The 24,670-nt window shown below is 40.4% G+C and overlaps 1 protein-coding gene across 1 annotated transcript in view; it reads right to left on the minus strand.

Moving 5' to 3' along the window:
• Positions 1-6,293: 6,293 nt before the first annotated feature.
• Positions 6,294-24,670, minus strand: part of LOC139927016 (uncharacterized) — a 132,151-nt gene continuing 113,774 nt past the window's right edge. The window contains exon 6 of the transcript XR_013507274.1: positions 6,294-6,304. The gene's annotated coding sequence lies outside the window, so the exon portion shown is untranslated. The remainder of the gene's footprint in view (positions 6,305-24,670) is intronic.

The following is a 24,670-nucleotide window of genomic DNA, read 5'->3' on the forward strand; positions in this document are numbered from 1 at the left end:
ATTTTACAGATTAGGGATAGAATACTTTTTCAACACAGACAGACAAGCTAAAAATTGGGGGAAAAAACATCTTTATTAAAGACAATTTAGATTTGTTTAGTTAGATTTATTAGTTTGATATTACACCCTCCTCGGTTTGCCTTGTGCTTCATTATTCTCAACATTATGGTCTGTTAGAAGTGAAACAGTGTAGGTTATTTTCAGGTAGTGTATATCAAGGCCAAGAGCAATATGTTGGGACTGAGTCCAAGAAAAGAGTAAAACTACTTAGGCCATCACTGAACTTGAGTGGAGATTTATGTGTTTTATTTGGCTTGACCTTTATAAATAAATCAAAACTGATTTAAAAGTACTTGAAGATCCCTCAATCCGTGCTTATGACTTATATCTGATCATTCCGTTGTATGACAGTTATTGAATGCTTGAGTGCTTTCTAGCTGTTTCCTGGGTTTTAGAGCTCTAAAATCTATGAGACAAGAAGGATCATTTGCTGTTTGATCCTGTGTAGCACAACACATTTTATAGTGGACCTTGGGATATGAAGAGCTTGAATGAGACTGATATATCACTTGACATTGGAATACAAAAACAGATTTATAAAATAGAAGCCAATTATGATTTGCTGGATTTTTTAGTTAATGGAATCCGCTTTTGTAAAGCATAAAACCTTTATGCTATTAGGATTAATTTGACTTTTTAAAGGTGCCATGCTGTTATAGCACACAAAACACCTGTTTTTCTGGTCCCATTTTTAAAAACAGATATTGATATTCACATCATTGATGTTTTTAAAAACCATGATCTGCAGCTTTAGCTTTAGCTTAGCTGTTTCTGTCTGAGCTCCAGCACCAACAGCTGCACCTCACCATTGTGAATTTCATGATTAGCTGAAGGGGCTCCCGTGGTGGAAATAGCCTCGTCGAACTCAGGTAACCTTAAGACCGTTTTAGCCCACTTGTGCCATGTGAGGCACTAAGAAAATATGCTGAGCAAAATGCTCCCTTTGTGTCCTCACTGCTGTACCGGTTGTGACTTTAACTGTACAGATATCAGAGTGGGGACTTTATTGTGGCGACCACAGTGAAACATGCCCTCACAAGATGTCCGCATGGAACATATCATTTGACTAGGTCATCAGCATATTTGTTTGTTAGGCCCGGACTCACCCTCCGTCCCTGTCACAACACGTTGGTTCCTAATTCCATGGTTGGATGACACCGTGGTTTGGGGAGTTTTAAGTTTCAAAGACTACCGCGCCCCCAAAGGCAGCATTAATCCTTTAGTCAAGGTGATAATTCTTACAAAGAGACACCTTGTCGCTACTTGTACCGTTGTAGTGTGTCATGGTGCTGTGGAGCTGCAGAAACCGTCACAAAAGTACACTGCAATTCACAGAATGCAACATGAAATTTAAGTCCACTGACTGAGCGAATTAAATAATACGCAGACAAAAATGTGTTATTCTCAATGTAAAAACGGGAAAACTTTGTCAGTGACCCAAAATGATATCCTCTTTATATATTTTATATATAAGGTAAAATGCACCCTAAAACATCCTGTAATTAACACGATCATGAACACATCGCTCCCAAAGCTAGAGACAAAAGAGTCAAGCCTCTCTTGATGATGCCATCGAGATACAAATCCCAGACCTGCTCTGCTGAATGTGAATGAGGGAGACAAATTTGTGGTCACACAGTAACTGTCCCCAGGGTGATTTTCTGGGATTATGTGCACATCTTGAGATTCAGACAGCAACTGTCCGCACTTCAACGAAATGAAGCTCATTAAGATGCGAAAAGTCAAACAGAGAAAGTCCACAAAATTATTTGAGCTTGGGGTTCTCTTGTTTCTAGCTTTGGGGAGGCAGTTGTTCATGGTTGGAAATATTGATTACACTGTCTAAAAATCATAGCTCATGGGAATCATGAACTGTTGAGGAAATGATCAGCGAATGATCTCAATAACGCAGATGCTTCTCCTTTTCTTTCCCCCAAACCTCATTGAAAGCAGTTTGGAATAGCAGCCATATAAGGAACTGAATAGACGTCGCATTTTAGCTCAAGTGTACAAATATCCCATCCCTATTTCCACGACTTAAGCATACCTCAAAGCCGATATAACGCAACAGATAAAATTTAAATGCGAACATGCTGGCCCAAATCTATCTTGCGCCTATAGACTTTTCTATTACTGCCATAATATATAAACATATTTCAAATAAAGCCTTGTTATCTGTAGAAATGAGTGCGAGGAAAGAAAAATGAGTGTAAACATGTAGATCTGCAAACCTGCCGCACCATAAAACGAATATACAGAAGTTAACTATGGAATTACAATTAGACTTCTGTTCACTGGATGCAGTTGGATGCAAGAGAATTGAAATTGTTCTACCCCATGTCAGTTGGTTTCCACTGTGCAGGATATAGGTACTGTCATTTACAGTTCCCATGGGGTAATTGGCGATAGCGTATATGTGCATGAGTTATTATTAACGCTGTATTTTTCATTTTTCCTTTACTTAAGCAGTAGGTGCTGGTAGCCTATATTGTACGTTTCTAGACGGGCAGTGCAAAAACCAGAACGACAGTTCTGATAGCAGGCTAGACAGCTCCTGCTTACCATGATGGGCGTGAGTGTAATGTAATGCTGTCAAAACTCTTCACCAGTTTCAACATAAATCAATTTGACATGAATGTGGAAACCACTGGGCAGGGTATATTTTTGACCGAAGAGTTGAGAAAAGACGTTTCACTCTGCATTTCTGCTCAAACAAAAACTATATTGCCCAAAGGTGGTCACTGCTACTCTTCCTCTAAACTTCTCCAACTCCTCAAAGCTTATTTCATATTGATTGAAGACTGCAAGGGGTCGAGTCAATACAATACTGATCTAGATTCATTCAATGGACTTTCCATCAAATAACAGAAACTCATCAAAGGTGAGAAACTCGTCTCAACACACACCCCAATGTGCCGCCAAAAAAAATTTTACTCTCTCAGACGGAAGGAATTTGATACCAACTGATGCTTCAGTTAGTGTCAACAAAAAATGCTATGCATATAAATATACAGCAATGTGTCTTAGGAATCCCTAATTGGTTGGTTTTGATTTGAGTTACAAGCCTCATTACTAAATTGATTAGATTAGAGCGCAGAGGAAAGCGTGAATACCTCAAGTTCTCAACATGTAGTTTTTGTAATTTTCAAATGCATCACTTTCAAAATACTAATACTTTATATTATTATTCACTTTTGCATTCAATCTCATTCATAAAATAACACCAATTAGTGCTAAAAAAGATTTTGTGTAAAAAAGCTTAAAGGTAAACTGGCTCAGAACCAATTCAGTTGTTTTTTGTAGATGCAGTTTGCTCCTTTTTTCCTTCAGCGATGCACAATTCTCAGTCTTTTATTGATATCTGGATTACCATTTGCAGTCATGGAGCATGGCCAATGCATGTTGAGATGCTGGGTCATGGTGTCAGGAAGGAAGGACTTTATATTTATTTCAGTATCTGCTCATTCAGGTCCCAGCTCTTTCACATGCAGGTTCTGTAAAAGTGAGCGTTTTAAGGAAGGCCAATGCTTTCCTCTTAAACTGTTTATTTAGCTCATAATTCTCCTCTGCTCTCTGAAGTGGCGCTGCTGCTTTTACTGTTCTATTTGCATATGCAGTCCACCAGCTAATTATTGACTGACCTTCTGCTATCATCTGGGCTTCTTACTCTACTGTACTAATACTGGAAGTGAGGCAGTGGCCGATATGTCCACAAACCCTGGGGTGTTGCTTAGAGCTGCCTCATCAAAATCTGATCCTTTCAATTGATTCTGTTGTAGCAGAATCTTTTAATCAAACATTTTTATTGTAGACGTAATGCATTTTTCACACTGTCTAGCCCTGTAATAGGCTATGAAATAAGCAGAATTGAAAAATATTTTAAATTATGTTTTGTTTTGTTTTGTTTTTTTTCAATACAAGTCTAGGTAGAGCAGCATCCCGATGTCAAAATGAAGCCTTGGCTTAATTTTTCATTTGCTGCTACAGAATACTATTGATACTGTCTTATGGGCAAGCTAAATCCATTGATAATTCATTTATTTGGTTCATTTTAGTTGAGCTTTCTCCCAGTGTGAATAAACTCACTTATTCTACCTATGGGGTAGAAAAAAATGAATGAAACACCCAGTGAGATAAAGAGGAATTCAGCATCTAAAGCACATTTCCCAATCACAGCCCTTCATCGTACGCTTCGGATTGTACACTGGGTGAAACAGCATGAAGCCATCCTAAGCTATACTATATCCATCTCTCTCACACACTCTGAAATTCTTTGAAGAAATCCACACTCCTGCACTGTATGTGTACACGCAAGCACCCAGCCATCCCCACACTGTGGGCCGCAATAAAAGATGACATTTCTGCTTCCATGGGCCGAGCGAAGTAAAATATTAACCTCAATTTACAGCTTTCTGTCCGCACAGCGGGGACGCCGTGTGCAGTACAGGTGGACCTGACAAGCCGCTGAAGTACTTTTGCTCCTCGGATCCTTCTGTCGCCCGAGTAAGAAAAACAACAACAGATATTGGAGGACAGATAGTGAATTTCCTTTAAAGAGCCGACGGACTGGGAGTGCACAAACTTCCCGCACGTATTCCCGAGCCGCCTCTCGCCGAGCGTCACATCGGATCCTCGTCAAAACTTCACAGGCCCTCGCCGCGAGAGCTTGGCAGAATTTCAAACTTCTTTCGACGTGCGGATTTAGAGGTGCCTTCCGCTCCGAAATAGAGACTCTCGCATTGCAAGTGTTAATTGGTTTTCATCTGCCTTTGTCAGATGTAGATTTGAAGTGCACCAATGATCCTCTTTCAACCCTCGTTGAACCTCCGCCCCCTTCCTCTCCCTCAGGATTACGCTCTGTTGCAGTCAGAGAGCTAGAGACAGGTGTCGGGACCTTTGATGTGTTAAAAGTTGACAGGCGAGTCCCAGGGCAACGTCACTTCCCTGAGAGACTTATCTCGCCGCAGATAACGGCGGGATCTGTTAAGAGGTGCCATTCAAGGGTGTGTGGGAAATACCTGCGCTGGATTTGCAGTCTGCAGATGACACTTGTTCCCGACAGGGCCCAGATGCGTATAGTTTGCTGCATTTCCACATACCTTGCAATTGCTAAATCCTATGACAACATCCTAAACGGCAATGTTAGATTTGATCATAGACAGTAGAATCCATTCAATGCAACTTAAGGCCACATCAATGGACCCAGGACCCAGGATCTTTAGCATGTTTACCCTAGCAATATCGCCCAGCCTGAACCAAAAATGAGTCATTTCAAGGTATAAAAGTGCTGCAACACTAAACATTCTGTGTATTTCAATTTATGTCACACTTTTGACATCCGAGTTGTTATCCGAAATGTTATCTTTGCAGAGAAAAAAACACCTGAGAAATATGTTGAAAGAGCTTGAGCTATTTTTAAGGCGCCAGCTGCGGATGCGGCTCATGTCGCCCCTTCAAAGATAATAACGGCTCGTTCCTTTTTTCTATTGTCAAGTCACTAAAGGGCTCATCATTACTTGCAAATGAGGTTACACACAATTTCTTTGTCATTCTGTCTCAATTAGCGGGATTCAGCAGCAGCAGCAGCAGACGCCAGACAGTTGCATACCAGTGACTGGGATGATATGAGATAATACCATATTTAATGCATACTGGGGAGTTGTTCAGTTTAGTTCAGTCTTTATTATATTCCCCAAGGGCAAATGCTTGCAGGGAAAAAGTGCACATGTAACCCAATGCAGCGAGTCAATAACATTGCCTCCATTCGTGCTTAGCAAAAGAATAACAGGCTGTAGTGAAGTAGCTCAGTGCCAACACAGTTTCCGGGCGCTGCAAGGAAGAGTTACTGAAGCACTGCTGTATAATCTCTTTTCTGACAAGTGTCTGGGTAAAAAAAGCAAGTGACTAAATTTTAAAACATGCCAGTATCCCATCAGCACCATGCCAGCTTTCCAATCATATGCAAATATATCTATTTTCATTAAGTATACACCATCTTTAGTTTTCAGAAAGTGAAAAAATGACCCTGCCTGTGTCCATCAAGTTTTGCAGAGTCAAAATGTTTTAAAGTTTCCGTACATACATTAACACTTCCTAATGTCAAGATATTTTCCAGAGGCTGAGATTGTACTGCCTCGGTTTGAGCCATAGCTGGGAAAAAAAATCGATATCAAGATGCTCGCCACTCGAGCCCATTTATCCTCGAAATAAGAAATATTGATTACAAACACGCCGTCCTGCATATCTATTGCAGTGTTTGCATTTTCAAGCACAGTCCCATCAAGTTGAGGAACCTTGAAGAAAGATTATGAAAAGTATCTTTATCTGTATTTGATCCTCCACTTTCTGCGGCCGTAATCCCCATGAAGTCTCGGCCAAAATGCACGCTCATTATTTTAGTCACAAACCATTATTTTTCTGTGGTTGACACTGCAAACTTTATTGAGGCAGAAAGAAACTATAACTTCTGATCAATACCGCACGTTTTTTTTTAGGGTTGTGGTTTTTGCCTGATGAGTGCCTTCAGGCAATATACATAGTGGATAATACATTACAAGAATACTAATATAGTTTAGTTTTAAAAACAAGCACTCATGGGTGATTGCGGCAAATATCTGTATTCACACACCGCCTTTAGGCTTTTAGGATTCTAATGAAAAAAAAAAAAAAATCCTATGCATGCAACTCTCCATCCTCCATCAGCAGCAGTCGGTGGTCATTTGTCATTGTCTGGGTTATGACAAAATCCAAACTATCGTGTGCACAGCAAAAGCACAAGACATGCCTCATGTGACGACTGACATTTCGCTGCTGGTCCTGCGTGGGGAAAAACTGAAAGCATTCCAGACAAAGGAGAGTTCAATACGCTCAACAAGGGTCTCTCTAATTTTTAAAAGGTCCATTCCTGGGGTCGATTGAGGTCCTCAAAGCTCCTCTTGTTCGCTGTGTGAGTTGAAAATAACAAGCTTCATCCTGCTGGCGGTACACTGATCTTTCTCATGGGCTCTTATTCTGTCTTATCAGGGCACCTGCGTCGGTCTGAAGGGGACTAATCATGTGGATAAGTCTTTTTAGAAGCCGCTGTGGCAGGCTAGAGGTTAGTTATAACAAGGTAATGTCAGTACAAAGCCAAGATCTATAATGGCGCCTGTGGTCGCTCAGATCTATCCCACAGGTAGGAGAAGAGGTAGGGAGGACACAGCAAGAGGTACTAGCAAGGATATGGACACTGTAGATATGTTTTAATACTGACATCAACAAGTAAAAGACAGTGTTGTTAGAAGAAATGACACGTGATTTATGGTCGGAAAGTTGGAGAACGTTTCCTCAGCTGTTTACACACATTTGCCAGCCTTCTAGGCTAACGTTAGCAATCAAGCTAGCGACAGCCTAGCTAGCAAGCAATATTCAGCTGTTTCAGGGAGTTATGAATGTAAATACCACAGGAAATTGAATGCCGTAGCACTAGAGTTATCAAGGAATATCCATGTCTTTTACACTTGGTTCATTTTCGACTTTATCGTATTAAATTTCTTCCCGTTCGCGTACGACTCTGTGCTCTGTTCAGCCATGTTGGAAAGAGCGAATACGTCACAACTCGGCCAGTTCGTGCTGCATCTACAATCCCGATTTCTCCTGCTCGGAAACTCTTCAGACCATAAATCCACTTGAATGCATGTAAGACTGAACTGTATTTACGGTTCAGTTATAATGCATCACTTACAAATGGAAGTAGATTCATCTTAATGGTTGCAGCACAGTTAAGTAATTGTTCACAAAATTTCAAAACACTCAATAACCATTTGGGGAGTTATCTAAGCAGGCAATCTTCTCTCAGCGTAAAGCAATGAATATACAAATATCATGTTCATCAAATAAGTATTTGCCCGTTAAACGACGGAGCCCAAATGTTGAATTCTCTCAGGCTCGCAATTAGTGAAGTACAAGTACATTTGGGAGATAATGAGCAGCTTGTAATGCCCAGCGACTCTTAATTCACCAGTGCTAAGATATAAACTATGAGCCCTGCTGCAAGAGAATCAGACGTCGCATTCTGTCATGGGACTGTGGTTATGTATATTAATGGTCTTTCCAAGCCAATAAATGTAATACGCAATCGAGATTATGGGAGAGGTAATGCGAGTTCCCTCACTCACATTAAACTTCATAAAATATTCCCTCCAGATATTTTCATCCTGGTGAATTAATAACTACGGCACTTGCTGAACCCAGGTTTCCTAATGATCACGGAAAATTGGGTAAAACATGACTGTTGGAAATGGTTTGCTTTTTTGCAATGCAGCAAAAATGCGTGCAAGCGTCTGCTGTGCAGCTTTCTGATGAACACACAAATCACATTCTCACCTCACAGCTGTGTATGCAAATAATCCATCAGTGGCAAATCATTTTGTGAAGGGGGTGGATCAGTAAAGGCGGTGAGGGGGTCATCAGCTGTGGGTTCATGAAAGACACTCAGCACATAAATGATCCTTCAGACTTTCCATTCATGTAAAAATAAAATATTTAAAAATTCACTAACACATGGGATGAACTTTTTATTTATTTTTTATTTTTTACAATAATGTCTAATAGTGTATTGTATTACATTGCTCTGTTTTTTTCTTTTTTCTTTTTTACCTTTTCTTGTTTCATTGAATGTAATGGCAGAGATTAGGGATTAATAAAGTACAACCATAGTCATATAAACAGAAATCTTTGCATTGTTATATGAAGACAAGTCCAGATATTGTGGCCAAGGTTTAGCAAATTGTTGTTTTTATTTACATATTTACAAGTAAACTTGGGTGGGCAGCAGGGGCGTTTGCTCTGCTCTGCTCTCCTCTCATTTTCTCTTCTCGTCCTATTTTCTCCTCTCCAGCCCTCTCTCCTCCTCTCCTCTGGTCCTATATTCTCCTCTCCTCTCCAGTCATCTCTTCTCCTCTCCTCTCCTTTCCTCTGCTGTCTTCTCTCATCTCCAGGTCTCTCCTCCTCTCCCCTGCTCTCCAGTCATCTCTTCTCCTCTCCTCTCCTTTCCTCAGCTCTCCTCTCCTCTTCAGGTCTCTCCTCTTCTCTGCTCTCCAGTCATCTCTTCTCCTCTCCTTTCCTCAGCTCTCCTCTCCTCTTCAGGTCTCTCCTCTTCTCTGCTCTCCAGTCATCTCTTCTCCTCTCCTCTCCTTTCCTCGGCTCTCCTCTCCTCTTCAGGTCTCTCCTCTTCTCTGCTCTCCAGTCATCTCTTCTCCTCTCCTCTCCAGGTCTCTCCTCCTCTCCCCTGCTCTCCAGTCATCTCTCCCTCTCTCTCCCTGCCCTGTCGGCATCCTCATGCTCTCTCTCTCCCTCTCTCTCTTTACTCTGAACGCACCACAGTGAACATGAAAGAAATATTATCACTAAACAAGTGGTGTTTCTTGCCATGATGTTCAGGAATGGATTACTAACCATTTCTGAATGGCAATGATTATTATATCAAGAAACATTGACTCATCTCTTGTACTACTGTATACTTCTATCATGTGACTGGTACTCATTTTCTCACTGCTCTTTTCTAAGGCTGCCCAAAAAACTGACGAATGTCACTGCCACCCTTCCTCTTGCTCATGATGACACTTAAAGCTGACTGTAATAAAACTGCTTGCACTTTAATCAAACAAACACTAAAAATTCTATTTATCATAAGCAAGTACAGCTATACAGTATACTATATGAATATGCAATAAATGAAAGCTACTACTGTCTACATAAATTACACATGCAGCGCAACATAAATGATTGACACTTTACTCAGACTTCACGTGGGCTTTCTGACAAATATAACGTAATAAAGACCTTAACGTTAGTTGAATACACCCGTGAGCACCATTGTTGGTCGCTGGGTGAATGTGTGGCTAATTAACTTTGCAGAAGTGTGGAGATAGGTCTGGCTATGTGAGACTACTTTCCAGGTAACTTAGCTATGATAGCTAACGTTAGTGATGGTTGATTGATTAGCACTCGCAAATCGGCCCATTTTCACCAAAAACGTTTGTTTCCAATCTCGGAACCCATCGTATATCGGTCTGACGACGATTAGACTCGTACAAAATATTATTTATTTCCACAATTACAGTTCCAGCGCAAAATGACATTGATTGTACCTACCCACAGCGGTCGAGCACCGGCTTCTGCTGGGGTACGGCAACGCCACTTTGACAAACCACACGCAGAACTGCAGTATACTAGAACCGGTAGTAATAATAATGGCACTTTGTTAAGTTTAGTTATGATTATGATTACATTTGCTAATGATTATTTCGGACGGCGGTGCGTGGTTGCCTGTCGTAGCATAGCAAAAAAAAAAAAATTATTTATGTTTTTTATATCAATATATTGGGGGGGACATTTTGAGCATATTTGAATATTGGGGGGGATGTGTCCCCCCCAATATACATTATAATTACGGCCTTGTTATATAAACATATGCTGCTGACAGTTTCAACATATATTAATTACAGTAAGAGTGGGAAGTAAGGTATGTATGGATTTACTTACAGCTGGTGCTTACAGATGACTTTTGATTGCTTACTTTATACATTATATAATATATAAATATTAAAAATATCAATATACAGTCTGAAATAGCGGAAAATTTATGAAAATATCATTAGTATATGCAAAATATAAATATAACTGTGAAAACTGAAGAATGCGTGAATTCACAGCAATATACATGTGCAAATGTTCCTTGTATTCACATTAACAAAGCCACAGATGGCTATATAATCGTGCATCTATGAGCTTTTCACCTAACAGCAGCGACACGCAACAAGTGTGCGAATACACACACCTCACGCAGCACACGCGCCGATACAAGAATCACCATGGATACGCTTTCCTCAGACGGAATTGTAGATGTTTCACGCGCGAGGCAGATGCCTTGTCGGGAAGCGCGAACACACAAACGCGCCGAGGACGTTTCGTTGGGTGTCATCAGAGGTTGAGTCAGTCAAAGCGAGTGGAAGGGGCGCACCGTGCAAATCAAACACCCTTCGACGGCACATCAGAGGGAGAAACACACACTGGCCTTTTTGAAGAGGTCTGGAAAAAGCTTTCGCAAATGTTGCATCACGTCTGTCTGTCTTAAGGCATGCACACACACACACACACACACCGTCACATGTGCACAGCCGGCCCTCCCATCACACATGAACACACATGTTCTCTCTGACTCTCTCTCTCTCTCACACACACACACACACACACACACACACAAACACCAGGTTGGCTCATGGTTCACGGAGCCCCAAAAGACCTGCCTTTTTTACTGTCACTGCATTTCATTACCTTGGTTCACAAGTTTGCAGCCGTATTGAAAAGGTTGATTGAATCGGAGTTCTTGCACACTACTTCCATCCTAGGCCACATCAGGCCAGTGGGTAATTGGAAAAACAGCAGCCTTCACGTGCAGTTGTGTCTTGAACGCTATATTTTTAATGGATCTGTGGTGCGGATGCTGACTCGTCATGAGAGGGTTGTGAACGAAAGTTATTTGATAGATCTTTCGTTTTTTTCATTCTATCCAAACATGAATACTTTTTCCAGCTGAGACTGACCAAGGCAGATGCATGTTAACTAATGATTTAAAGACTAGATGTCATCTTTCTGCCCTTTGGACAATGTGCATTAATGAGCGGACCTTAGTCATTCATTCATGCATTGTCTTTACCTGCTTATTCCTTTTCAGGGTCACGGGGGGCTCTTAGTGAAACACAAGGGCTTAGGGTTGGTAAGAGCTTCGTTTTTCAAGTTCAGCCTAAAATGCTACACATATAAACCTCAACAGTACTCATAAAAGCATCCTAAGGTTGATGTACAGCCATATTTTGTTGCAAACCTCTGCACTTGCAGCATGTGTCTCCACTGTGGCACGCACAGTGCTTTTATTGTGTAGTTGTGTCTTTACCTGCGTGATTCACTTTCCTCTGGCCTATCATTTTATTACAGACATATAACATGTTAATAACAATTAACCTATTTAGCCTTTTTTTATTTATACATCACTAAAATTATGATTTGAAATATAAATGCCTACATTTACATTGACGGTAGACACTATTTCAAATATAGCAGCAATGACTATACAATAAAATTATCAGGCAGAATTTTGACAAAGGATCATGATCAGGTGATAGTGTGGTTGTCACCAGGAATTGATTATGTCTCAACTCTTTATATCCATAATCTACTGTATATACATGCTCTATACAATTACTATACATATATATATGCAACAGTCTATTGCTTTATATCTATCTTGTGGTTGCCATGTCCAACTAATGGTGTAAATCATATTCATTTGCTGTTCTAGCATCATTATTATAGACTATGAATGGGTAGTGCTGTGACCATATCAAAGTCCAGGCTTTGGTACTGTCACCTTCTCATGATGAGTTTCGTATACATTAGTGAACATGGTTCATTTTCCAATGAAATACGATGGGAACACACTTGGAAAAACCTCTTGACTGGCTGAAGTGATGCCATATGTAAACTGAGATATATAATAGGTGGTTAAGGTTATATAAAGTTATATAATAGGCAAAGGTTTTTGGCCAAGACACCACCTCAGGGCCTGGACATTGACTCTGTCATAGAGCAAAAAAAAAATATATATATTCTAAACTGCACCGAGGTACTGTGGGTTGGAATCTGTTTACAGCTGAAATCCTACTGAGATACAAGAAGCAGCATTTTGCATTTTGGCTTTGGCAGGCTGTTGGTGGGTCACAAACTTTAAACAAGTTAATTTAGGTAGTGTATTTTTTTCAATACTTATGCTAAGCAGAAATTTGAGAAGTAATATTTTCTAAAAAAAAAATAATACAAAAATTCCAACACCCAAGCAAAAATTAAACTAACATAATCATAGCTGGCAGTCATTTTTGCCTCATATACATCTTTAGATCAGAAATGTTCATTTCATGAATTTACAGCAAAAATAACCTTTTTCTCTCCACTTTTCCAATACTTTCACTACTCATTCGATTTCAAATTTAAAAAAAAAGCTTGGGTCACCTCAACAGGAGAAATTAATTCAGGAACCAATTTAGTAATTCTGTACTAGAATGTAGCCTATGGAAAAAAGGTAAATTTTAGTTTCTTATCTGTGACATAAAGGGTGACCCAAACTTTTTCCCTCTCTATAAATACTATCTGGATTTCAAAGGACCTCGTAAGCCTATAGCCTCATGTCAAGGTGGCAGATTACTCTGCCTTCAGTGCCACAGTTTCCCATTGTGCTCAAAATTACTTTTTGGCATTTCATTCAACTTGAAGATAATATAAATTATGTGTGGGCCACCTTAAGGACCCCACAAAATCAGATTACAGGCACATCAATGAAACACATTTCACCTGTGCACCTCTATCTACGCTGGTGCTACAATGTGGCTAATTTGTATGTAAATACAGTGCTGGGCTCCTGTCCATTTTCGTCACAATCATTAATTCAATTTGGCGAATCACAACACAAATTGAGATAATTTTCACTCTCATTACATCACTGAACTTATTTGATAGCAGTAATAACTTTATTTCATTACATGCCCAAATAGATATGTGAATTGAATATGGGACCCATTCAAGGCAAGAGAGGAAAACCTATAGAGATAATTTCATTAAGTGAAGTGAAGCAGTGAAAACGAACGAGCGATCTGAGGGACCTTCATCTCCCTGGCGCTACAAAAGAAACTTTGTTCTTCAAAGAGATAGGGGGTTACATAAGCTCACTTGTATCATCACTTGATGTTGAAAAACCGACAAAAATATCCTCTTTTTCTTTTTATCCAAATATGCTTCCCAAAACGATTAGACAGTGTGGAAACGGGGGTCTCTCTAGTCTGCATCCTCACTGTCGATCGGTTACAAAACTGTTGCCCTTGGAAAAAGAGAGGGATTCTTGTTAACAGCTCCCCTGTAGTGTTTTCACAGCTGAGGCAAAAATATTGCAGGCTTGATTTGTTTCCATTATTATACATATCACATCTCTGCAGTGCATTGTCTGTCGCCAGGCTTGGCAGCGCATTTCATAGTCAGTGGAAAGTCATCTCTCCCAGGGGTGCTGTACATTGAAAATCCTAAGCGTGACTAAATAGACTGGCCTTTTGCTACCATGTTGGCTAACCTTCACCGCTTCGCCGAAATCTCCTCTCGGTGGTAACCTTTGCTCTGGAACCCTGCTGCTCTGCTGAAGGGGAAATCTGTGAGAGAAACTGTACAGTAGTTCTTGGAAGCTCCGGGCCATTCATATGCCAGACAACTGGATCTTTTGGATGAATCAGCAGCTGGGGCATCACCTTTGGAACTGGGCATCGGGTGAGATCATCCCTTGGGAGTGTCCAAGTGACAGGAGGAGGGTGAAACGCTTTGGACTGACTTAAGTACAGGAGATTTAAAGAGGACTCAAAATGAAGGAGGATGGCCTGAAAGACTAGGAGAGCATCAACGTACTCAGACAGCCTTGGTTTGCCCTCAAAAAAACATCCTTCTTTCATCACAGAATTCTCTTTTATCTGCATAGGATCATCTCTCCCATTATTCCTACTCTCCTCCCTCTCCCATACCCTTATGTGCTCCTCTCCTCCACCTTCATAGCGATTCTCACACTCTGGGCTTCGTATTTTCTCATTTCTCCTCCCTCTTAGCCAGCCACGGTACTGCTCCAGCCATCCCCAGCTTCCTTGTTCTGGAAGACCCGAGTCATCCGGAGGTTTCAGGTGGTCGTCTGCCATCAGAAATATCATTATACCGTGTGCAGAATGAAAGCAGAACCCCCTACCTCCTTTTTCCCAACAGTTCCAAACGAGCTATGAAAGCCTGAGCGGTGCCTGCGCAAATCAAAGATGAGATGTGAGCCGGAGCCCTGGCAAGGGTTTTATTCAGTCCATTCATCATCTTTTGTTCTGATGTGGTGCCAGGGGAGGTACAAGACATGACTGAAGGATAGTATATTATTCTCTGTGAGGTTTCGTCATCATTCTACTCTGATTTTCCGTGCCTTCTAGGTTCTAACAATATCCTTCAGCTGATGGGCGGTAGTGATTTTCAGTTTCTCCGAGGCAGGCATGCGCTTGTGATCCTCGTGTGGGAGTGTGGGAGAGGTAGTGCAGGGTTAAGCCATTGATGGTAGACTGGAGATAATCGCCAATTGAATTAGGAGATTACAGCTTTACTGTGACAGCCCCAGGTGGACGACTATCTGTCAATTTCCAGGTTGACCTTTGAGAGTTAATAAAGCCCTGACCTTTGCAGGGTAAACACATATGCATATAACCTAATTTGAGAAGAATATTTCAGCCAAACTTCAAAGACACATATTTTTCATTTCTTGAATGTAGAAAATGGAACAATGGCCTTGGGTGTGTTTGTTTTAATGTCCTATTTCTTGAAATATCCTAAAAACGGTTTGAAGTTAGTGCATATAGAGGCTTTGCATTCACAAATCTCCTAGCAACCATGTCTGACGCCATCATGGAGGTCCAGTGGAGGATGGGTTGTGCGTAAATAATGGCAGACAGACTAAGAGAGTCTAAAAAAAGCTAGTCATGGTGTGGGTGTAGGTCAAGTCAGTAATGCTACATGTAAAAGCGAACAGTGAACATTTGTTTCTAAATTTAGGTTACTATGACACAGGAGACTACCTGGTCTTCAGCCCCAGCCCTTTTAGCCCTAGTCTACACTCTACCATTGGCTGAAAAGTGTCAGCTAACTCAACCTTAACATACAGATGGTTTTGGGCAGTTTTAGCAAGCTGAATTAGCCTGGTGGCTAACTAGCCGGCAGGCTAATTTAGCAAAGCAACCGATGTTAACGTTAACATGCAGCTAGCTAGATTCTACTGGATATATTAGTGTGAAAATCAGATGTGTTCACAACCAGACAGTGTCAAGTACTATGGTTAGCTAACTAATAAGCAGACATAAACACAAAATTGATCAGATGTATCAGTGGCAAAGTGATCAGTTCCTTGTCAAAAACAGCAGAGAAATGAACCATGCCTGTTGAATACTGTTGAGTTGTACATATAGAAACACAATCAACTGTTCTTAGTCATTGCTGCCCATGAGCTAACCACCTCCACTATGGCCGCTAGAGGCTGTGTTACCTCACCTGAGAACCCTTTATTTGCATGGCTCACGTGCGGTTTGTATGATTCAGTTTTTTCACGGTTTGTTCTTTGAATAGATCTGGCTGCCAGTATGCTCAATACCCCAGAGTGAAATAGAATCACTTCAGGGTCCCCACAAATCATATATCTATGGCCACACACAGAGTGCCCCGGTAAAGCCAATTACCATCTCTTTCATTGTTTTCCGAAGCATGCGGTGCTGTGGGTTTGTAATAACGTCACCCACCAATTGAACAGCAGGGCGCTCTCTCTCTGTGTCATCCTCATCCTGTTGTTAAGGACCTCCTCCTCCTATCATGTTAATCAATAGGATAATTAAGTGCTTTTTCTCATTCTCTAGTGCACAATTTCACAAGTAGATTAAGATGATCCATGCTTAAAAGGTTCTTCAGGAATGCAATACAGAAAATCTTTATTTATCTACTTTCAATTATCCATCATATTTTGGAACCAGACTGTTAGGATTATTTTAAGGAGAACTGAATGCATTTGTTACACTCGTACATGACAGTCCGTTAGAGTATTTAGATTTAGAGTGATGTGCTACTGGATTATGCTGCATCATAAAACAGATAAAAAAGAATAAAAAAAGTCTAAGTAGGAAACAACATGAGCACTAATCCTTTCAGAAAGGACAAACTAATTAGCTTTAAAGGTCTTTTGACTTTGATGCGCTCAAACAGTGTTTTCCCTCAGCCTTCCATGCTGATGGAGAAAAGTGATGCGGCGTCATCTGAATGTCATCGCTTTATGTAACCATTTTCAGATCTCAATGTGAGATCATTGATATTCGCATGTTTGCTTTGATGTGGTCCATTTGACATTTTTAGCATCCAGTCATCATTAATTCATTGCAATGATATCTTCAGTGCTCAGCTGTGTAAAATGTTCACAGAGTTCCCTTTTTAATTGAAACGTAGAGCAGTGTGCAGAACACAAAAGGCTAGAAACATTAGCATGTATGTTTCCTGTGAAATCTGTGAAAAACATGTGCCTCATTAGAGACCAAGAAGTGATGACTTGCGTTCAAATACCTTTCCTTGCTATTTAAATCAGAAAGAGTAATTGAATATGTGTTATGGTGCATGTTGACAGGGCTGATAAATGGATGGTTTATGGAAAGATGTCCTCTGGAAATGGGTTGAAGTGAATTGAATCTGATCAGCATGCACTGGGTACTAATTATGATGAAATTTTGATTTACACCTTATAACCTTTGAGGCTAAATTAAATTGTAATTTTAATTACTTACACTATCCACAGACTACAAGGTATCATGAACTAATTAAACACAGCTGTTCCATTTCTTTTCTTTTTTTTTAATTGCGTTACTCCAACAAAGACTCCAAGAAAATGTTCACCCTTATCTTCTAAATATGTAAAGGGAATGTCAGTGCTTTCTGTTTTAGCCTTGTGTTAGCATTTCTACTTAGAAACAGCATCACTACAGAGAATCAGTGGAAACATTTCTCTAATTACTCATAAGTAAGTTTGGTTCAGTCAATAAAAGGGACCTTACAACACACCCAACATCTCTCTCTTTCTCCAAGCTGCTTTGTGAATTTAGTCCTACAACTGTTGAACAGAGAACAACTGACCTTTCAGCAACCCTAAATCTGTTCTGCAGTTAGTCACCACATTCCTCACTGCACACTGAAGTTGGAAAGGGATTAATGAAACTTGTTCTTATTAATGCACAAATCTCCATCCATTATTTATGTGTTTTGGTGTCTGTTTACCATATTTGATGCATATCCTGGACTGCCTCTTGTGGAGGGAAAATAAAGCGCCATGCTCTATTTTCACAGACATCCAGTTAAATGATAAGGACTTTAAATGCTCATAGCACATACGGTATATATTTCCAGTCACAGTCACATGCGGTGTTTCCTCCCTACAGACAGACATCCCTCCAACAAGGCCACTGTAAGCCCAAACACTGTATGTGATTCTTCACCAGAGAGTAAATAGCGGATTCTGTCCCGAAGCCTAAATCCCCTCTCTCAGCCAAGCTAGCGTTAATACAATGAGATTTGTGAGCCCCTTGCTACAAGCAACAGGCAGAGGCGAGGGAGAGCCAGCCATCCGGATCAAATGACTCAACTCTCCTGAGTGCCGTGTGCTGTCAAGATGAAGGATGCCATCCTGATTTGTTTTGATTAGAGAGTATAAATCTATCAGAAATAAAGCAAGGAAAAGGAAGCGGAAGAAATGCTGCTCTAACACTCAAGTGCAGAATGGCCTGAGCACAACACTGAATGACATGGTTTATGTTGTTTACTACACTGATAGATCATTGATCACCTGTTCACCTATTGTGGGTTTCCTGGGCATAGGTTTAAGACAAGTCCTGAACCTAAATGCATTCTTTTCCGGAGAGTTCCCCGAACCGTCTTTGAGCCCGATCCACTACACATCACAAATGACCTTCCGCTGCTGTCAACGACGAATAGTCACTTTCAGCTCCCACCAAACCCATTACCAGTCAAATCATCTATGGAAATGAGAACTCGCTATTTCCTCCATCCCTCCTCCCCCACCATGAGAGTGCAGTTCCCACTAGACCCCCTTCTCTCCTTGAACACTTAACCCAAGGTCTACAAGCCACGACGGATGCGGTTTCTATGCAACCTCAGCTTTGTATATGCCGTTGAATCATGTGAATGTACAATTTGCCAGTTCGATGTACTTATAAATTAGTCATAACTAATGCAGGTGAGACAACGGCACCAGGGTTGCGTTGGTTTGGCAACATTCTGCCCCATGCTAATAAATATGCATGGTGTTCCACTGTGTATTGGTGGGAAATGTACGTATTGTAGAAGACAGAGGGAAATTAATGAAGTGTACCATGCAGTCACCTTGCACTTATGGGTATTCCTTCTATTCTGTCTCATCCTGCCCCTGCTAAAATATAAATCAAGGCAAGTGAGCAACATTTTCTCATATTTATTGAACAGGAATTGCGACAACAAATACACATCAGCACTAGTGGGAAAACCCTGTGATCAGCTCCCCGTAGAATTGTAGCATGTAGAGGCATTAGCGTCACAAGCTCGTTCATGGGTTGTGTGCTATTTGAGGAATTTGCGTGTCCAATTTAGAGACATGATATCAGCGGTTCAGCAGCTCTACCTCCTTCACTTGTGACAAATTTCTTTTAGTTTTAGATTTAGGTCAAGGCCAGCGCCTTAGGGGTGTGCAGATGAAACAATTCACTAAAGGTTAAAGTCAAGATTTGGGACATATTTAAATGTTTTTCTGTAAAACAGCTTGGCTCATGGTTATATTTTAGGTTGTTGCAAAACAGCACATCTGACTTAGGGCTTGAACTGAACATTTGGAAGCAGAAGCAACAGCTTATGCCATCCACTTCTGCTGCCAATCTCATCCACCCATGCCAACCTCTATAAGCAAGCAGATGGTTGTTGTTGTTTGAATTATATCAAATCTCATGTAAATACAGTACATTAAGTGTTGCGGGGAAATTCCTGGCAAATTGCCTGGAGATGAAGCGATTCTTAATTGGAGACAATTAGTAGGTTCTTGGGCCTAATTCATCTTTAAATATATGTGATCTCTTCGCACTGAGGTTTGCTCCAATTTACTTAATTCCTTAATTCATGGCTGTCTGGTGCAAGTTATCTCTTGATGGACCTGTCTTGTCCCAGCTTTCATGATGAAGTTATTTTTGGATAAACCTTTCGACAAAGGGCAGTGATGGACTAATTGGCTTGCACTTGCAGTCCAAAGCTGGAGGGAATGTGTTAAGTGTGTGATTCTTTTATCATCCCGACCGTGATGATACACGCCGCTAAGTACAAGGAGCTGAATTAGACTCCTGTATTTAAGGGATCAAGGCCCCTTTTCTCAAAGGTGCAATAAATAAGATTTTTTATTGTCCCATAGCACAAAACGATCATAATATATCTGCAGGGGTTGATACCAGTGACTCAACGATGACTTCACCAGCTGCTGAGATTTCTGGCTTTTATAACTCACTTTCCAACCCGTACTGGAACAAAAGCTCCCCACCCATCGGAATTTCACAGAGACCTCGATGTTGTTGCAATTCCTTAGTCAATAAAAGTCATGCACTATGTTCAGACAGGCAACTCAAATCCAAATACGAGTTGGATATTTTTTCTTATGTGTGAACAGCAAAAAACAACATGGAATCCGCCTTTGTGGACATGTGACTCAGTTTGACCGCTGTGATCGGATTCACAGTGTTTCTTCCCCTGTGCGACGCTTGATGTCATATGCTGTGCCTCGAGCAGTCAGCAACATAAATAAACAGCAACATATCTAACCAAGGAAAGACATGGAGAATCAGGAAAATTCAAGTGCCTGGACCAAAGAGGAGGTCTCTTGTCTACTCTCTCTTTTAGAAGGCAGCATTAAAACGCATCACTAAGGATGCCTGCGTCGTTACTATGACAACCAGTGTAGATATGGCAGCTGATCACTTCTATATTGCAGTGTGGACAGTGAGCCTAAAATATCAGATTTGAAAAACAAATTGGATTTTCCTGCTAAGTGAACATGGCTATAGATTACTTAATGTCCCTTTAAAGGCCCATCAACAAATGCATATGGCGCCCCCTGTTGAAACACTGGCTACACTTACATAACATGCACATGAGTAAACTGTTTACATGGACATTTGTTTACATGGACATTTGACTGAGCAGTAGGTTAATTCAAATACAGGTTGAACCAATAGTAATGGTAATGCCGCCGGCTGCATGCCGCCATGTTTTCCATTGAGATCAAAACGTGTGAGTCTGAGACTGCGCAAACCAAAAGTGAAAGGAGTAAGATGTTTACATGCCACAGTAACCCGTTTAATATCAGAGTAGGCCAGGCATCTTAACCGGGTTTCTCATAATTGGACCATGAGCTTAATCAGGTTTATCTAACTGCATTATGACATTTACATGTGTTGACTCAGAACCAGATTACAGGGTTAAGAATGGAATTCTCTGTGCATGTAGATGCAGCCGCTGTTACTCCACTTGGATTAGTGAATTTAATTTTTATATATATATATATATATATATATATATATATATTTTTTTTTTTTTAGCTTTCGGTGCAAGGACTGTGAAACAAAACACAAGTTTATGTATTCTGAAGATGACAACTTTTTTTTTTTTTACATTTGTATCATTTGCTTTGGAGTAAAACAAATATGTGATGAGTCTCAAAACATTTTTAAGGCTTAAAGGATAAGGCTGGTGTTTTTTAATGCATTGCTTACTGTCAACAAATCCTATGAAAATAACAAAATCAGCAATGAATTTGTTTTGCCAACAAGTCTCGTCCATGTAGCCGGTGCCCAATGAAGCCAACTTTTTCCTCAAACAACTTAATAAGCCGGCTGTAAACACGTTTGCAATCTCAGGAAAGTAGTTCCGTAGCACCAAAAATAGTCCCCGACGTAATGAAGAATTTGTTCCTATTTGAATTTGATTTGGTCATAACTACAACAGCCTGACTTTTCATGGTAACAGTTAGCGATTTTTAAAATTGAAACTATGTCTTTGTGAGCTGTATTTCAAGGTTTTTAGCGTACAATTGGAGGCAATGACTTCTGGGTTGACGGCTAAAAAGGGAACGTGGGAAGTCAGAAAGTAACGGGAGTAGAGCAAACACATTGTTGATTTTGTTATTTTCATAGGATTTGTTGACAGTAAGTAATGCATTAAAAAAACACCAGCCTTATCCTTTAATTTCCGTTTACTATCTAATTCATCAAAAATATATGTGAATGCATCAACAATTTATATGGTCAAATAAATTCCTGTTTGTATCTTTAATTCTCTGTTAGGGAGAGTCTATGCTTCTCCACTACAAAAGCATAGTGACTTATGTTGCTTGTCTTTCAATCCAGTTGAAAGAACAGATAGCAAATTGACAGCAACAAAAGCAGATGCTTGAAGTTAGGATGTTCAGCAGCAACATCTGCAAGCACATATTGTATGCTTTAATTAATTATGATACTCAGGCAGAAAAATATGAATGGGACATTGAATGTTCTCAGGCTTAGGAATTAAGTTTTTGTACTCAGTTATAGTTCAGAGGCAGAGGGAATGCCGGCACTAATTCAGTGTGGTAATTGAGATATCAAGCCATACATTGACAGTTTTTAGGGAGAAGTTTTAATTGGCTCTTATACTTGAGTAGAATCACTCATTAATTGAACCAGACATTTTTCTACAGATACTATGGTGGCGGGTATTGAGTGGAGTAGCAAGGTCATGCAGTTGCTGGAATGTAGTAATTTCTAATATCCGACTGTAAATTCAGAGCGAAAGTCTCCCTCTCCTCCCTCTGTCTTGTGCTGCCATTCCAACATTATACATTTACAGCATCTATAACTGTGTTGTTTTCTCAGGTGAACCCATCCCCAACATGCAACCTTTCATTTCTCCCTCACTGGCATCCGGCCCATCTGGATGCCAATAAAAATTGGTTGATTTTTTTGTAGCAACAAAATCATTTTTTGGCCAAAGCAAAAAGCAGCCCATCCAGGGTCAACATGTGTTATTGTGTTTTGATTGTTTTTTGGGATTTGACTGTTTGAGTTTCCGTTGGCCCCGTTGGATTGTGGCAGCACTCCCTACTAACTGACAGGTACATAGCTCTACAGTGAAGTATTTGACAAAATTTTGATCGGAATCGATCAGCATGATGGCAAAAACTAGGAAAATAAGGCCCAGGTTGAATATAACTGGAATTATCCTTTAAGAATCAATTTTAATCCTCCAACGCATTCTAAGGTGCATACTGATCTTGCAAAATCATGTCATTTAATCATTTAACATGAGAGACAGGCGGGTGATTGACACTGAGTGTTCACAACCAAAAATACATTGGAAACTTCTTTGGCCTAAATAAAACTTTAAAGAGAAACTTAGCACCAAACAAACCAAATCAGCGTGAAGTCTGACATCTAAAGGTAAAAAGCATGCTACTGAATTGGCCATCTGCTATTGGCTGATCTTTGGTGCCAGGTGATGTCACCACCTGTTGTACTGTATAGAACAGTGGTTCTCAACGTGGGGTCTGGGGACCACCAGGGGTCCTTGAGGGGGTTCCAGGGGGTCCCCAGCTAATTGATGAATCGTTAAACTTTACCATTATTTCATTTACAAGAAGTTAACACAATCTCTCTACCTACAATACAGACAGTCATGGAATTCTGGACAAAATTGTATCTAACAATGAAAATATTTTCAGATTTGGGTCAAAAGATTTGAGACAAAATCTCATCAAATGGGGGTCCGTGGCTCTAATGTGTACTAAATTAGGGGTCCTAGATATGAAAAAGGTTGAGAATCACTGGTATAGAAGGTGACATCAGCTGGCACCAAAGATCAGCCAATAGCAGATAGCCATTTCAGTATCATGCGTTTTACCATTAGATGACACCATTGAAACGTCCCTCTGCAGTCATACTGTACAGTAGACTGTTACTGTGTCTCTCCACCTGTTTGAGGTTACAATATGTTGGACGTGAACAATGACGGATGGGACTGTCCCCTCAAAGGCTACCCTGTCACCCCTGGAAAGGTAAGCTCTTTGTCTTCTGATGGCTCCATTCCTGAATCCCTTGTCTTCCAGCAAGGAGGTGTGCAGACACTTGAGTAGTAAATGATTACCTGAATGACTGTTGACATCTTCATAAAGCAGGGGGGAGGGGGCGCGCGAAGATGACATGATTAAAGTTAACCTTTAATATTATGGCACTGGGGGAAGCATTTTGTCCAGGGCCACAAGGCGCTGTAAGTTACTATCCTTTTATTTCACATTTTTTGCTGAATCACTGACTCTGTGAGTAACTGCCTCAATAAAAAAAACAGAATAACCTTCACAGGGAAGCAGAAGTAAGGAGTCTGTCCTTTATAAACTCCGGGGATGGGGAGAAATAGACGTTGACAAAGAAAGTGTCAGAGGCCTGCCGAGATTCTTAATGGGAATGTAGCTGGACATCTGTCCGCGGATGCTCGATAGTCTCACAAAAACCTCAGGGAGGAAGGCAAATCGACATTCATGAAATAGCTACATTCATGAGCAATCTAGTCGCCCGTTCGAGAGATGCATCATAAATTTCTCACAAAAGGAGATAGAAAGTGAAGGAGACATCATTGTAAAACACCACCCCAACTCAAAATATCCATTATAAAGAGAGAGAGAGCGCGGAGTCGAGAAATCTTTTTAGCATGATGAATGCTCCCTTGTCCACAGAATACAATTTAGAAATCATTTAGTCTTTTACAATAGTCCTGTGGGGGCTGAGATAATTACGTACGGGAAATCCATTTTGTTCATGCGAAAACTATAAATATACATTACTATTTTGCTATGGGACAAGAACAAACCTACTTTCCAAGCCTTCCCTATCTGCTAGACAAATTCATACTATATCCCTAAACCATAAACAAA

Source organism: Centroberyx gerrardi, chromosome 17 (assembly GCF_048128805.1).
Source record: "Centroberyx gerrardi isolate f3 chromosome 17, fCenGer3.hap1.cur.20231027, whole genome shotgun sequence".
Classification (NCBI taxonomy): Eukaryota; Metazoa; Chordata; class Actinopteri; order Beryciformes; family Berycidae; genus Centroberyx; species Centroberyx gerrardi.